The sequence below is a fragment of the Delphinapterus leucas genome, chromosome 2 (genome assembly GCF_059928025.1).
Source record: "Delphinapterus leucas isolate spDelLeu-1000000601 "Yukka" chromosome 2, BTC_Dleu_Yukka2, whole genome shotgun sequence".
Classification (NCBI taxonomy): domain Eukaryota; kingdom Metazoa; phylum Chordata; class Mammalia; order Artiodactyla; family Monodontidae; genus Delphinapterus; species Delphinapterus leucas.
In genome coordinates this window covers 106,694,610-106,710,819 of record NC_143130.1, presented here as the reverse complement: position 1 = coordinate 106,710,819, position 16,210 = coordinate 106,694,610, and the positions used below count along the sequence as shown (strand labels likewise).

The following is a 16,210-nucleotide window of genomic DNA, read 5'->3' as shown; positions in this document are numbered from 1 at the left end:
CCCTTAACTGGTTAGGGTCTCCTATGGCTTTGTTGTATTTCTCACTCTGAATAATTATAAATTAGCTAAAAGAGTTAGGCCTTTTCTAACTTCTCTATATAAGTATAAAGGAGGGAAATACAGTATCTTTCTTTTCATATGTTCTCAGATGTGAGAGAGCAACCTCGTATCTGGCTAACTCTGAAAATGGTAGTACACTTGCAAAAATCTAACTGTTTCTTATATTTAGGTCTGGGCTTCTGTGCAAACTCTGATAATTTCTTATATTTTACATATTAGGTATACGAAACCCTGTTTTGCAATCTTCTATATTACAGGAAGGATTAGGGACTAGAGAAGAGGAGAGGTTAAGGAGGAAAGTTCTCTTCTAGTCTTTGCATTCAGTCCTTACCCTGCTGATTCTAGGTGCTACCACTTAACCACATTTTCTCAGCTGCATTCCCTAGCTAAAGGCCTGGCCCTGGCAATCTATCCCCATCCTTCCCTTCCTTTATTTCTTCTTGTGGGCCTGAGGTAAGTGGCTGAGAGTCTGTGGTGAGTAAAGAGCTGTGATATTCTTTGATGTTAATTTTGGGTATTAGTCTTCCTCATGTATGAAATTACATGAAGTAGGGAGACTGCTTTTTCTAGCATTTTCCTGAAGCACAGTGTCATTGTACCTCAGCTGGGAATGAAATCCCTCTTGGAGATGTAGGGTCCAAGGTGAACTGTGCTATGTCTTTCCCAACCCTCTCATTTCTGCTTGAGGAGTAAACAGCAGACTTGGGGTGGCCACTGGGGAGTCTGGCTATTTGTCAATTGATACACTTTCCTGGGAACATGATTGCTCTTTTTCTGAATAAGAGCATTGCCAAATCATATCAAATCTGGAACCACAAAAATGTTAGCAGAATTTCTAGATGTCTTAAGATTTTTTCTCTCCTGATGAGGATACTTACCAGGAATATTCCCAAAGAAGGGAATTTTAGTTTGGGAAAAATAGAAGGAATGGTTACAATTGTTTGGAAGAAGTAACATTTACAAGAGAGTTTCACATTTGCATGGAATTTTCTCTTTCCTGTCACACGGATGGTGATTTCAACATTCCAGGTCAGAACCAGCAAGAATGTATCTAGTTAAAGGTGATAAGTGATTTTCTCAAGCAATAATAGGCAGCCAGCAATAAATGCTGTGTCTGCTACCTCAAGTTTATTCAACTTAACCCTGTGGGGATGTTTAATAAAATGTACAAAATAGAATCTGCTATTATAGACATTTCTCCAAAGAAGATATACAGATTGCCAACAAACACATGAAAAGATGCTCAACATCATTTATCATTAGAGAAATGCAAATCAAAACTACAATGAGGTGTCCCCTCACACCAGTCAGAATGGCCATCATCAAGAAATCTACAAACAATAAATGCCGGAGAGGGTGTGGAGGAAAGGAAACCCTCTTGCACTGTTGGTGGGAATGTAAATTGATACAGCCACTGTGGAGAACAGTATGGACGTTCCTTAAAAAACTACAAATAGAACTACCATATGACCCAGCAATCCCCCTACTGGGCATATACCTGAGAAAACCGTAATTCAAAAAGAGTCATGCAATGTTAATTCAAATACACCCAAATATTTGAGTTCTAAACTTAGAATCATATTTAAAGTAATATAGAAAACTAGAAAAGACAAGTTCAACAAACATATTTAGCAGCTCAGTGTATGTGAATGGAAGCTGGTGTCCTATAAGTTTACATTTAAACATTGTAACAAGAATAAATGTTCATTTTCATAAAAGAAAAAGAGTCATGTACCACAGTGTTCATTGCAGCACTATTTACATACAATACCCAGGACATGGAAGAAACCTAAGTGTCCATCGACAGATGAATGGATAAAGAAGATGTGGCACATATATTCAGTGGAATATTACTCAGCCATAAAAAGAAATGAAATTGAGTTATTTGTAGTGAGGTGGATGGACCTAGAGTCTGTCATACAGAGTGAAGCAAGTCAGAAAGAGAAAAACGAATACCATATGCTAACACATATCTATGGAATCTAAAATAAATGGTTCAGATGAACCTAGGGGCAGGACAGGAATAAAGACACAGACGTAGAGAATGGACTTGAGGATACGGGGAGGGGAAAGGGCTGGGACAAAGTGAGAGAGTAACACTGACGTATATACACTACCAAATGTAAAATAGATAGCTAGTGGGAAGCAGCTGCATAGCACAGGGAGATCAGCTCGGTGCTTTGCGACCACCTAGAGGGGTGGGAAAAGGAGGGTGGGAGGGAGACTCGAGGGAGGGGATATGGGGATATATGTATACATATAGCTGATTCACTTTGTTACACAGCAGAAACTAACACAACATTGTAAAGCAATTATACTACAATAAAGATGTTATAAAAAAGTGAATAGCTTCATCACTGGCATTAGAGCTAACAAGAAAAATCATATGATCATTTCCATTGATGCAGAAAAGGCCTGTGACAAAATACAATATACGTTCATGTTAAAAAACACTTAGAAAAGTAATTAATAGCTAATTCCTTAACATAGAAAAATGCATATGCCACAACCTCAGAGCAGCACCTACTTCTGGGGAAATGCTAGAAGCTTTCTTATTAAAGTTAGGAGAAAGACAAAGATGTCCACTACCTTTACCACTGCTTAGCATTATGTTGGAGCTACTACATAAAGCAGTCGGCCAAGAGAAAAAACAATTAGAAGCATAATAATTGGAAAGAAACAGGTAAAATATCATCTGCATATTTGCAGGTGAAATAATGATATATCAGAAAACCTAAAAGAAGAAAAGCCACTATCAAAAGACAGCTAAACAACAATTTAAAAGCAGCTTTTATATCATTCATATGCAAAAATAAAAAACAGTTAAAAGAAATGTGGAAGAAAAGAGCACATTGTCTGTGGCATGAAAGTAAAAAGAAAGAGAAAGGAAAGAACATTTTTTTTTTTTTTTTGTGGTACGCGGGCTTCTCACTGTTGTGGCCTCTCCTGTTGCGGAGCACAGGCTCCGGACACGCAGGCTCAGCGGCCCTGGCTCACGGGCCTAGCCACTCCGCTGCATGTGGGATTTTCCCGGACCGGGGCACGAACCCGTGTCCCCTGCATCGGCAGGCGGACTCTCAACCACTGCGCCACCAGGGAAGCCCCAAGAACATTCTTAAGTACAAGTTAAGGCTAAGCAGATAGGTCAATTAAATGGAATAGCAAATCAATAATTAAGCCTAATTGTATATGGAAATTTAGTATATGTTAAAGACAGTATCTCAGATCAGTGGGGAAGAATGAGTTCTCAGTAAGTATATTGTGACAAGTGTGTTAGTGAGAGTGTCCCATTTTATTTTACTTAAAAAATTTTTTTTCTTTATTTGTATTGTATTATTTTTGGCTGTGCTGCAAGGCATGTGGGATCTATTTCCCTGACCAGGAATTGAACCCATGCCCCCTACAGTGGAAGTGCAGAGTCCTGACCACTGGACTGCCAGGGAATTCCCTGTCCCATTTTAGACCAGTAGTCTTTAAACTGGGATTCCTATATTCTTGAAATTATATGAAGGTTTGCCAAGGTTTATGCAGGCATAGATAATTCTAATGGAATCTAGTGATGTGTGTGTGTGTGTGTGTGCGTGTGTGTGTGTATGGGTTTGTGTATTAGAATTTTTTCCCCTAAAACTGCTTTAGAACATGCTTGAGATACAGATGTCATGCTTCCTCTTTCCCATTTCACTTTCCACTCTTAACTTTCCCTTAAAAAAACCTCCACCATTCTGAATCTTACTATGGTACATTGCTCCAGAGTCTAAAATCTCCAAGGTACCAAAGAAGTAAGCAATTCATTGGCTCCTGGCTTCTGAGGGAAAGTCCTGAACAGCTAGGCAAGAAATATTGCAAGGCAAGGAGGTGTTTTAACTAGGCAGCAACCTCGAGACAAGATTCCTTGATCTTATCTATCTATCTATCTATCTATCTATCTATCTATCTATCTGTCATCTTAGAGTTCAGAAATGAATTGGTGGTCACTGAAACCCATCGTGTAACATCATTATTTGAATTGAAAAACAAAGTCAAACTTTTTAAGAGAAAAAAATAAATCTTATGTGACAGGTTTGTTTGACAATGTGGGGTATGGGAGAAACATAAGAAATAAGGAAGAGTCCCAGGATTTCTGGTAAGGTGAATTATATTGCCATTTTTTTTTTGAGATGGAAAAGAGTGAGGGAAGAACCTATGGGGGGAAATCAGGCCTTATGTTAAGGATAAGTTAGACGCCAATTAGATATCCAGTGTAGATGTTACATAGATTACAGTATATATGAGTCTGGCTTTCAATAGAGAAGGTTGGGATGAAAATGTAAATTTGTGTGTCATCAATGTATAAATAGTCATTAAAGCCATATCCCTAGATGAGATTGTAGGGGAGCTAAAGCTTTACCTGTTCCCTCTTAGGTTCTCCATCTGGACCTGAGAAGTAAGTTGACATAAAACAGGTTAACAGGAGAAAAGCATAGAGATTTTATTTAATAATTTTTACATGTACATGGGGGTCCTCATAGAAAAATGAAGACCCAAAGTGGCTAGGCTTAAGTGCTTTTATACTAGTGGCCTGTTTTGGGGTGGCATGTGCTGAACCCCTCCAAGATCATTTCAAGAGGATAAATGTTTGAGGACTGAGCTCTGAGAAAACACAACATGTAGACACCAGCAAGAGGAGGAAGATGTAGGAAAAGGAGAGTGAGCAGGAGCGATTTGCAAGGAAGAAGGCAAACCAGGAGAATGTGGAGTTCCAGAATCCAGGCAAAGATGGTGTTTCAGGGAGAGAGTAGCCATAATGCCACATTCTTCGGAGACACTCAATAAGATAAAGAATGGTAATGCATCATTGGATTTGTTGATATAAAACTCACTGGTGGGCTTCCCTGGTGGCGCAGTGGTAGAGAATCCGCCTGCCAATGCAGGGGACACGGGTTTGAGCCCTGGTCTGGGAGGATCCCACATGCCGCGGAGCAACTAGGCCCGTGAGCCACAACTACTGAGCCTGCGCATCTGGAGCCTGTGCTCCGCAACAAGAGAGGCCGCGATAGTGAGAGGCCCGTGCACCGCGATGAAGAGTGACCCCCACTTGCTGCAACTAGAGAAAGCCCTCGCACAGAAATGAAGACCCAACACAGCCATAAATAAATAAATAAATAAAATTTAAAACTCACTGGTGACCTCAGCAAGAGTGATTTCAACGGAATGGTAGGGATGAAAACCTGACTGTAGTGGGTTCAAGTAAGAAAGGTGTTAGGGAGTAGAGCTGATACATTTAGAATACTTTTGAAAATGTTTTTTTATTGTGGTAGAAGTCACATAATAGAAAACATACTATTTTAACCGTATTTAACTGTACAGCTCAGTGGCACTAAGTACATTCACATCGTTGTGCAGCTCCCACCATCATCCATCTCCTGAATTTTTCAGCTTCCTAAACTGAAACTCTGTCCCCCACTAAACACTAACTCCCCATTCCCGAGACACAAGGAGCAAAAAGACTATAACCTGTTTTTACCCACTGAACCACTAATTCCAGTTCTAGGATGCTGTTCTAATAAAATGATGAGAAAATGAAATTCAAATTTTTATTTAAAGGCGTATACCATAATGCTATTTAAAATGATGAAAAACTGGAAATAAATAATCAAGATATCCCCAAACAGGAAAATTATAAAGTTAAGTGTGGTATATCTGTGGTGTAGAATAGTAGATAATGAAATCAAACTATGAATACAAGGTATTTTTAATGACAAAAGTGAGTGTTAATAAAAAGGACATAAAATTGTCTCTATGATGTAACAACGTGCAAAATTGTGAAAAAGATAGAAATAAGTAAAAATAATGAGTGCTTGTCTATGTGGCAGAGTTGTGGATGTTTTCAGTATTTTTCTAATTTTTTCCCATCAGAAATTCATAAAACATACATAGGATTAACCTGGTTCATATTTACTATAATGAAGGTAGACCAGTGATGATCTGTATCTACATAACTCTAGTTATTTTGACTGAAAAATGCTTCTAAGTACCATAAATTCAGCTCATAAAATAGTACAAAACCAAAAGGCTCCCACCCCACATTCTTCTGTATTAATTATGGATCTATTTGTTGTAAATGACAGAATCTCAACTCATGCTGGCTTGTTCCCAATTAAGAGTATTTTGACTTTTGCCGTTCCAGGCAGAGCTGGATATATAGGCTCTGATGATGCTCTCAGATCTGTCTTTCTTCATATCTCTGCATTGTCTTTCTCTATATTTTAGGCTAAGTTGTGAATGATGTTCCCTAAAATGGTCCAGTGATTAACTTCCATAGCTCACAATGATATGGCAGCTCTACTGTGCAGAAAAAAAACACGAAAACCACAGATATCCACTTATATGAATCTGTCTGCAAAGCAGATGTGTTCATGGCTTGCATCTTTGTGCTTACCCTCTTCCACAATGGTTTCTAGTTTTGAGAGTCTGTGAACCTATTCTAATAACTCTTTCAAATTGCAATGTTAATGATAGATTAAAGCAAATCTTGAATAGTCCCTTTTGGACAAATCTTCTCTGTCCATGGTCTATTCTTATTTCCCCTCCCTTTCTCTTAAATTGTTCTTGGTCTCTTCCACTTCAAGACCCCAAATATATCATTACCCAACATTCAGTTGTATATAGTATATAGCATTACCCAACATTCAGCACCAAGAAAACTTTTCCTTGATGAAACAATGGTGAGTGGGACTCTTCTAAATCTATGGGTTGCTTTTCTGGGATGGATCATAGACATTTGATGAAAGTAAAATGTACAAACTTTGACTGGAAATTTCCACATCTGTCACTTCATCCATCACTGAGTGTTACAGAAAGTCTTTTATTCGATAAAATAGATTTCTCTTCCTCATTCTTCTCAGTTCCTACTTTTGAAGAAAGCCTTTCTCTTTCTGAACGATGTGGATATAAACTAAATCACCAAACGGTGGAATAACAATTTTAGTCTTATTACGGTGTTGTTGTCTATTTTTTATGTGCTTACTTGATTCTCAACCCTGTACCATTTAATAGAAAAATGGAGCTATAAGACCCCTAAAAATTTAGTATATTGCTGCCTGAAGAAATATCCTTTTTTTAGGTGCACCAAACCATGCTCTTCTAATAGTGAACCAAATTAGACAACAAACATGTTTGTGATGATAAAAGGCACAGTGGGGTAAGTTAGAAATTAGCCTTAATGTTGAAGGACTATCTGCCTGGCTTATCCTTGTGGCAACTCAGTACCCTGAAGAGCAGGGAAGTAGATGGGAACATATCTAAACTATACCAGTACAAGTACTGAGGAGGGCAAAATCTCACATGAATTCTGGAGTTATTTTCAGTGAAAATCATGCAAGGGTTTTTGCAGCCAGATGAGGATGAGAACAAAGTACAAAGCAAAGCAGAATGTAGTTATTTTTATTTGTTTGGTCTGTATTATTTGATTTAAAAGTTTGTCCTTTACAGGAGGTTAATGAATGCAGAGAAGCTATTAGTCTCCCCCTACGTCTAAACAAAACTCATGCTGCAAAGTGATCATAAAATTGCAACACATTGGGAAAGTGTTTAGATTTTTCCTTTCCTGTAATATGGCGATTAGTTGGTGGTAGAATTGCTCAGGGAAAATGAAATTTATTTGTTCATTGAATCAATCATTATGGAAATCCAGTTTTTCTATACATTTAGAAGTGTGCTTGTAAAAGTAAATCTTTGATATTATCTACCAGTTTAAATTTAGATTAATAGCTCATTCTAAAAAACAATTTCAAGATATTCCTTAATGTTGCTTATGCTAAAGACAGGTAATCTCATGACATGTTGTATTTTTATCTGGAAAGAAACCCAGTTCTGAGCTGTGTGTGGCCCTCTTGGATGAACTACTGCCTCAAGCTAACATTTCATATTATCTCACAGTACCATCCAATAAAAATTGTCCCTTTCAGTAATATCAAAAACTTTTAATTTCGAAAACTCTTCTTATTGTTTCTTGATCTTTGCTCTTAATAAGTTTACCCTGCTTGGAATGTGTTCTCCTACCATTGCCCTCACTTAAATTCCTACACATGTGTCAAGTAAAAATTCAAAATCCAATTTCCATGAATTTGGAAGTGATTTTTTTTTAATCTGTGGTGAATTTTACAAGCTTTTTGGTTGTTCAGTTCTTTCACGGTATTTTCCCTCATTTAAAACTTAAAATTCTTAGTTTGGTGCAAAATCATATTGCTTTGTAATTGTTTCTGCAAATCACTGGAAAATGGACATTCCACTTTTCTTTGACTAGTTCCTGTAATGAGGAATATTTTACTCCTCAAAGCAGTCTGTTTTGTTTTGAAAAGCCTCTAATTGTTCATTTTTCCTTATAGGGAGCTGAAATTAGTTTCCATACAAATTCTAACCATTGGCTATAAATTTGCCTGTATATATGGGTATAAATATTATCAGCCATTCATTCTTTCAACCGTTGTTCAGTGAATGCTTATTGGTAAAAAAAAAATTGGTATCTTCATAAAGCTTAAGTCTAATGAGAGAGATATTCCTATGACTGTTAGGTAGTAAGCTCTTTGTGTACAAGCATCATTCGTAAAATATTTTTATATTGCCTAACGAAGTGTGCAGAAAGGAGGAAACAGAAAAACCTCAGGTATGAATTCTGAGAAACATCATTTTGTGTGAAAGTGAGTGCCTCCTTCTGTGGGGCTGTGAACAGACTGAACGTGGGCGGGGTCCCCATGCTTACAGAGCAGAAGGTGGAGTCTGAGCCTATGACCTGCACAGAGATATGTTCTTCTTAATGGTTGGAACTCTCACTCTTGCTGCGTGTGTGACTGTGTTAAAAATAGAAACCTCTCCCTCCTGGCACTTGTGGACTGGGGATGCTGCTCCACTTTCTATTGGCTCTCTTCCCTGTTCAGAGAGAGGAACAGACACAGAATACTAGACATCAGCTCTCCACTTATTCAATGATCCATTTCATTTTTTCCAACTTTTCTGGAAACAAGCAAGCAAAATTTACTTTTAAAGGACTAAAACAAGACCTGAGTAAATGAAGAGGCATATAATATTCTTGGGTAGGAGAACATAATATCCTAAAATGTCAGTTTCCAATGTGATTCCAACCAGAATCCCATTTGTTTGAACCAAACTAAAGAAGTGAGAACAAATACCTTGGAATTGTCAACTATATTTTGAAAAAGAATATTAAGATTGGGTTTTCTTTTTATGACATAAAAACTTACTCTGAACAAAACAGTACAGTATAGGCACAGCCTGCTCAGGTGACACTGACAAGAAACCACCCACCAGCCTCAAGATCACTGAGAACACTGAAATTAAGAAACCAATAGTCTTTCCTTTGCAAAAGAAAAAAGAAGGAGAAAAGAAATCTAAGATGCCCATGAGAACCAAACACTTTCAGGATTCTGTATTCTCTGTACTGTTTGCCTTCACAGAACATGCCAACATCCTGAAAATAACTTAGGCTGAGACCCTGAGTCTTTTAAGCTACTAAGTCTCAGGAGATTTGTGTTCAGCTCCCACTGTAGTCTTAGTCACTGTGTCACTCAGAGCACAGAAGTACTTGGCCGAGTCTTTCCAATGGGCTGATGTTTTCCTCAGGTGGAAGGACTTCTCACTCCTCCTAAATTCAGCCTCAAAACCTTTGATACCTGAGACAAGGCTGTTTCCAGATAGGTACTTCAGGAGAAGCTGGAGCCCTTGATTGGGGTACTGCACGTACCAGAAGAGAAAGGGCGAAACAGAAGATGAGTAGCTGCACCTCAGCTCCAGACGGGCTCCTTCAGAGACAGTGATGTGGCCGTCAGGCTGAGTCACAGACTGGGCTCCAGCTCCTTCTGAAACATCAATGCTGAATCAATGAACTCAGCCAGAACAAAAAGTCTCTGTTCAATGTCAGTCCAAAGCAATGTTTCATGTGCGGACAAGAGAGTAAAATGGAACAGTACTCACTCAGGAACAGGAGCACCTCAAGCATCAAGGTGAACACCAAGGTCATGGTGGAGCAGTGAGGAGGCAGTTAGCTCCTTCCTGGGAGATTTTCCACAAACAAAAGTCTGATGACTCGTGGACTTGAACCCAGGTTGCTGTGAGGTTGAGAAGGAATGACACAGGATTTAGATATCTTCTTCTGATGGACGTTGTAAGGTGTGTTCGGAGAGAGGCTGTCTTAACAAGGCTGCCTGCCTCTGGCGTCTGAGATGCTTTACATGTCATTGTGCAAAAAGTGGTGTCAGAATATCCTTTAAACTGTAGGGAAGGAAGGTTTTTGTGCGATTATTCTGATCTTATATAGAAAAACCATTTGCAGTTTACACAACAGCCCCCTCTATTGGTCAGATAGAGAAAGAAAGAGCAGTTCACAATTTTTGTGAACCTTCCTCACCTCCTTCCTGCCAGGAACCCAAAAGTCTCCGAAAGGAGTGGCAAGCACTACAGAAAGTGGCTGGTCTGAATGTGGTCTGCAGGTGAGTAGCATCTGCATCACCGGGGAGCTATTCTGAATGCAGAAGCTCAGGCCCTACCCAGACTTCCTGAGTCAGAATCTGCATTTTAATAAGATTCCTGTGCACATTAGAATTTGAGAAACACTTGTCTAGATGAAGGAGGTAAAAAAATACCTTTTGGATTTAATAATAAAGAGATCATTGGTATTTCTGAGAAAAAATACATTGGTTACAGGAGAGGCATGTATGAGTTTGGAGGAATATTAAATATTTTTTAAGAGGAGCATGCTTGAATATTTTAAATGATGGGAAGAAATCAGTAGCAAGAAAGTCCTGAAGAACCAGACCATAGAGTTTGGACGATCAGTGGGCTGAGGTGCCAGAGAAGTCAAAGTGAATGGAGTGGGTGAAGCGTTTAGCCAGAGGCGCACTATTATAAAGGAAGATATCTTTTTTATTATTAGGGAAGGGAAAGTGAATTATATGTGTAAAAGCAGGAATGTTTAACGTGGAAAGCAGAAAGTTGAGGAAGATTCATTTAATGATATGAGTTGTCTTTACGGTCATCTACCATGACTCATCGAAAGGTCCTGGGTAAGCTGTACTCAGAGTGAAGAGAGCCAAAGGAGATATCAGAAAGTATAGAAATGATACGTTATAAAAACATACAGAATTTTCACTCACCATTTCATTTACAATTGATGTAAAAAACCACGAATATATGGAGACAAACTTCTGTATGGCTGTGTTGATATATATGCTTAGATGGGGGCACATTGGCTTCCTGGGATGATGGTTTAAGAAAGAACCAGGTGTAAGAGTGGGAAACATAGCCATGTGTTGGCTTGAGGGATATAATGAAGTAGAAGTATCTTCAAGTGTTCCCGCAATGGAAGGTTTCCAACCCACTCATATAAACCAGCTTCACAAACCAGCTCTCATTAATCAGTGCACTTGTCAAAAGTAAACTGTGGTCAAGCTGTAGGCAGATCTACTGAATGGTTCTTATAAGTCACGGACAATAATAACAGCTGGGATTAAAGAATAATATGTATGGGCCCCTATCCTTGACGAATTTGGACTAGTGAAGAGTTAAAACCAACAAATATTCTTAGCATAGTAGATATGTGCTCTTACAAAACTGTGTACAGAACACTAAAAGAGGGAGAGCGCAAATAAATATAATTTATGTAACCTGGAAAATCTTTTAAAAAGTAAATGTGACATTTACTGGGTCCTGAAGATTGAATAGGATTTTGCCAACTTGAGAAAGAAATAATATTTATAAGAAGAAAATATGAGAGTGAGTTCATTTGATATGGCTGATGTTCAGAAATCTTGGTGTAATACTGGGGAGGAGGATGAACACTTACTGGAAGCAATACTGTAGATGGCCACATACACCTTGGTTTTTACTTTTGGGTCATGGGGAGCCATAGAAGGTCCTGAAATAGAACAGCAATCTAATCTGATGTGTATTTTAGAATGATAACTTCAGGGATAGATTTGGGAAGTAAGAGCTCATGGATAGGGAATACATTTCAGAAGTTATTCCAACCAACTCAGTGAGAGATTATGAGCACCTGGACCAGGATAGTAACAAGGCAAGTAAAAAGAGGTGGTTGGGGCTTCCCTGGTGGCGCAGTGGTTGAGAGTCCACCTGCCGATGCAGGGGACACGGGTTCGTGCCCCAGTCCGGGAAGATCCCACATGCCGTGGAGCAGCTAGGCCCGTGAGCCATGGCCGCTGAGCCTGCGCGTCCGGAGCCTGTGCTCCGCAACAGGGGAGGCCACAACAGTGAGAGGCCCACGTACCACAAAAAAAAAAAAAAAAAAAAAAAAAAGAGGTGATTGAATGTGAGAAATATTTAGAAGACAGAATTGACATGACTTCATATATCAGTCAACTTTGAGTAGGGCAATGCTCAGTACAAACAACCTCACAATCTCAGTGGCTCACAAGAACAAAGTTTACTGAGTTGTCCATGGTATGTTAGCTGTGGGTCAACTGCAGTCCCAGCACTCTGAGGCTCTGCTCCTGGATACAGGATGATTCCGTTCTGCTGCTATGAGTTATCTTTCCATTCTGGACCTTGCGTCTTCTTCGCATTATGGATAAAAGCTGAAAGGACAACCACTGCCTGGTAAGTGCAGGGAAGAAACAAAAGAAGACATGCCATGTGAATATATTTAGTTTTAGCTATGATATAACATACTTCCTATCCACTCACATTCCATTGGTCAAAGCTGGTCACATTGCCATGTCCAAAGTCCACAGTGAGGCCAAGTATAGAAAATATACTCCAGCTAAAGATTAGCATAGTAAGGGTGAGAGAGCATGAATAGTCAACACATAATACACTCTAATACTTCTGGAAATGAGCTACATGTGAGTGAGCTTATAGGGCACTCGGATGTTAACTCCCTTACGGAAAAGAAGGTATATTCACTTCAAAATCTGGAACGCTTGGAATCATGGCAAAAGAGGAGGCTAGGAATCTGATTCAATGATATGACCAGTATACTGGTGGGAATGGAGGTGAGTGATGTGTAATGACAGTCCCGTTAGTTGACGGAGCTACAGTGACTGGAACGCTTGTTTATCTATCATTGCATTTCCCCCTGATTATAGAAAACACTGTAATTCATTGAATTTGCCTTTTCCACCTCATACATGGCTCTTTCTCAGTGCTGGTACCAGAGCAGCACCAGGCACAGGCTTGGGCATGGGCTGCAGAGGCCTGAAGGGCACTGTGTGCAGGCACAGAGAGATGTGGCTGAGTCTTCAGCCTGGGATCCTTTGATGTACATGCAGCTGTAACCCTCCTTAGTATTCAGAGTGATTCTTACTTATCCTTCCTCCTTTTCATCTTCATTTAAAGTCATTAAAACAGGTCCTTAGGGCTTTTTCCAGCTTCCCATCTATACCAGTGTAAAGCATAAAAAGAGCTGGAAGGGAAACTGCAGGTGAAATTGCTGCTCCCTCCTTCCTGAACATGCAGAGATGGAGAAATCTGTTCCACACTCAATATGCTGCTCATTTCTGTTCAGAAAGACAGGGTCAGACATACACTGATATCTCTACACAGTATTCATTGTCTTCACGGATTCCAAGATAGAACCTAGAGTTACGTGACTACATCCTCCTCCTTCTCCATCACTGCCACATACTGTTCAGAATGTCTTCAGCAGCCCCTGGACTTAAGGCCAAGATGAAGTCACAGGATTAACAATGGAGCTGGCAAAGGATTCCTCTCCATTTATCCTGCCCACGTATCCTCAGCAGAGGAATATTCTTCTTCAGAAAATAGGATTCTGCATCTGGTTGCCCAGCCAATCAGAGACAAGACCCCATACAAGTCCTAGAAACACACCAACAATTTCTGACCTAGACTCAGTTTCCTGTCACTCAAAAGGAGGGCTCAAACACTGCTTTCTTGAGACCAACTTCACAAACAGTGAGGACATCCCTCATGAGTCCACAGCGCAAAGAGAGCTGACAACCATTCAGAAGTGGGCTGCCTCATCGTGCACTGCAATTATTCAACTTGAGAGAGATTGGGATGGCAATTTGTGGCAGGAAAAACACTTTGGTTAGGAATCTTTTATATGAACTTTCAACAAAATTTCTAAAACTTTCAAATCCTCATATTATAAATGTGCACACATACCATGTGCTAAATTATCTATTGCTTTATGTACGTTATTCGAATACAGAAATCACAGAATAGAATTACTATCTTTCCCAATTTACAAACAGAAAAACTAAAGCTGAAAGAGATTGAGGAATTCACTCCAGGTCAAACATCTGGTAATAATTAGAACACATATCTATCTGGTAAGGAGTCCATGGTGTTTGGAATCTGCCATGCCACTTACATTTGTGATACTCAGTAAATGTTTTAAATGGTAGAGAAGATATGTTCTAAAAATAACAGGAGTCTACTCTTTGGGTTTCTTTCTACTAGCCAAAAAATGGAACAACTTAAATGTACTGAATGACTCCATTTACATGAAATGTTCAGGAAAGGAACCTATGGAGATATAAAGTAGATCACTGGTTGCCTGTGGCCAGGTATCGGAACAGGGATTAACTATAATTGAGCAAGAAGGAGCTTTTTGTGGTGATAAAAGTGTGTAAACCTGGATTATTGTAATGGTTTCATAAGTCAGCTAATTTACCAAAAATCACTGAACTGTACATTCAAAATGGATGAATTTTGTGGAATGTCAATTTTACCTCAAATAGCGTTGTTTTTTTTTTTAATATTTATTTATTTATTTATTTAATTTATTTGGTTGAGCCAGGTCTTAGTTGCAGCTCCAGGGCTCCTTAATTATGGCTCCAGGGCTCCTTAGTTGTGGCATGGAAACTCTTAGTTGTGGCATGCATGTGGGATTTAGTTCCCTGACCAGGGATGGAACCTGGGCCCCCTGCATTGGGAGCGCAGTTTTATCCACGGCGCCACCAGGGAAATCCCAATAGCGTTGTTTAAAAGTAAATAAGAATTATGTTGTATCTTGCCCGTGTCACAGTCCAGGAATCATGCTAGTTTGATTGAACATACGCATATTAGTTTAAACAGTCATCTTGTGCCCAGAATGTCCTTAAGAGATCTGAAAATTATGAAAGCAATACTCTCTGTTCCCTGTGAGCTTAAAAAACAGCTGGAAAAGAAAAAAAAGACATCCAGGGGAAATTTAACAGTACAAGATAGCAGTAATTAAGATTGTTCAGAATCTAAATCTACTTCTGGAAAATTGGCAGTGTAAATTGACTATATAACCTTCTTTCCAGTGAACAACTGAAATAAAGGAAAGAGCATGGGGAAGGTACTAAACTCAGGGAACAGTACCTTCCACACACTCAAATAGTGTTCTGGAAAGTGGAACAGGATTGGAAGATATCTCAATGGCTAACCTCTGACTTTCCTTCCCAAGAAAAGAGATGCCACTGTGGTTAATAAAGGAAATCCTGATAAACCTCATTAATGTCTCCCAATTTAGAAGTGCAAAGGCTGAGGTTAGGGATGGACTGCTAGACAAACAGAAACTAGTACAAGTGAAGTTCCTTTTTTTTTTTTCCTCCAGATCAGACCACTTGATGAATAGGATACTGTGGGTATGACCACACCATCATAAAGCCTACTTGCTGTGAAGCGTATTTCTGATGAAAATACTGATCCACTGAAAAATTCACCCGGATATTGGAAGGTATGTGTCCAGAATAAGACAGGAATACCTCCAACAGCCTTGACATTCATGCAACTAGTAAGGTAGAATCCTGTAATCTTCAGCAACCCACCTTACCTGATATCGAGGAGAAGCCAATTGATCACTAGATATATTGCATAAATTAAATCTTAGATGAAGTGACTTGCAGGATATACATATTGACAGCTCTAGATAAACAACACAAAGATTAGTCCAGCTTAAGCTTTTATATCAGTATTTGAATAGCATGGACTCTAGAAATGATTTTATCTTTTGTACATTTATTTTATACACACACACACATATAAATTGAGCCTCCTGCACTAAGTATTGTTTACTCATAGAGGATTCTGTAGTGAAAGGATATAAAAGGCCCACAGTGCGGTAGGAGGAGGAGGAATTGAATAAATGGATTTTTTAAAAAGATAATTATAGATAGTGATAAGCACTTAAAAAGTACAATATTGTATTGAG

At 39.1% G+C, this 16,210-nt stretch overlaps 1 protein-coding gene across 7 annotated transcripts in view; it reads left to right on the top strand.

The window, feature by feature from the left end:
- LOC115803651 (sal-like protein 2) overlaps positions 1-16,210 on the top strand; it is a 900,219-nt gene that overhangs the window by 139,376 nt on the left and 744,633 nt on the right. For 6 of the 7 annotated variants that reach the window (XR_016391489.1, XR_016391490.1, XR_016391491.1 and 3 more), the window contains exon 3: positions 15,614-15,736. The exons of the other annotated variant lie outside the window; for it this stretch is intronic. The gene's annotated coding sequence lies outside the window, so the exon portion shown is untranslated. The remainder of the gene's footprint in view (positions 1-15,613; positions 15,737-16,210) is intronic. 7 annotated transcript variants of the gene reach the window in all.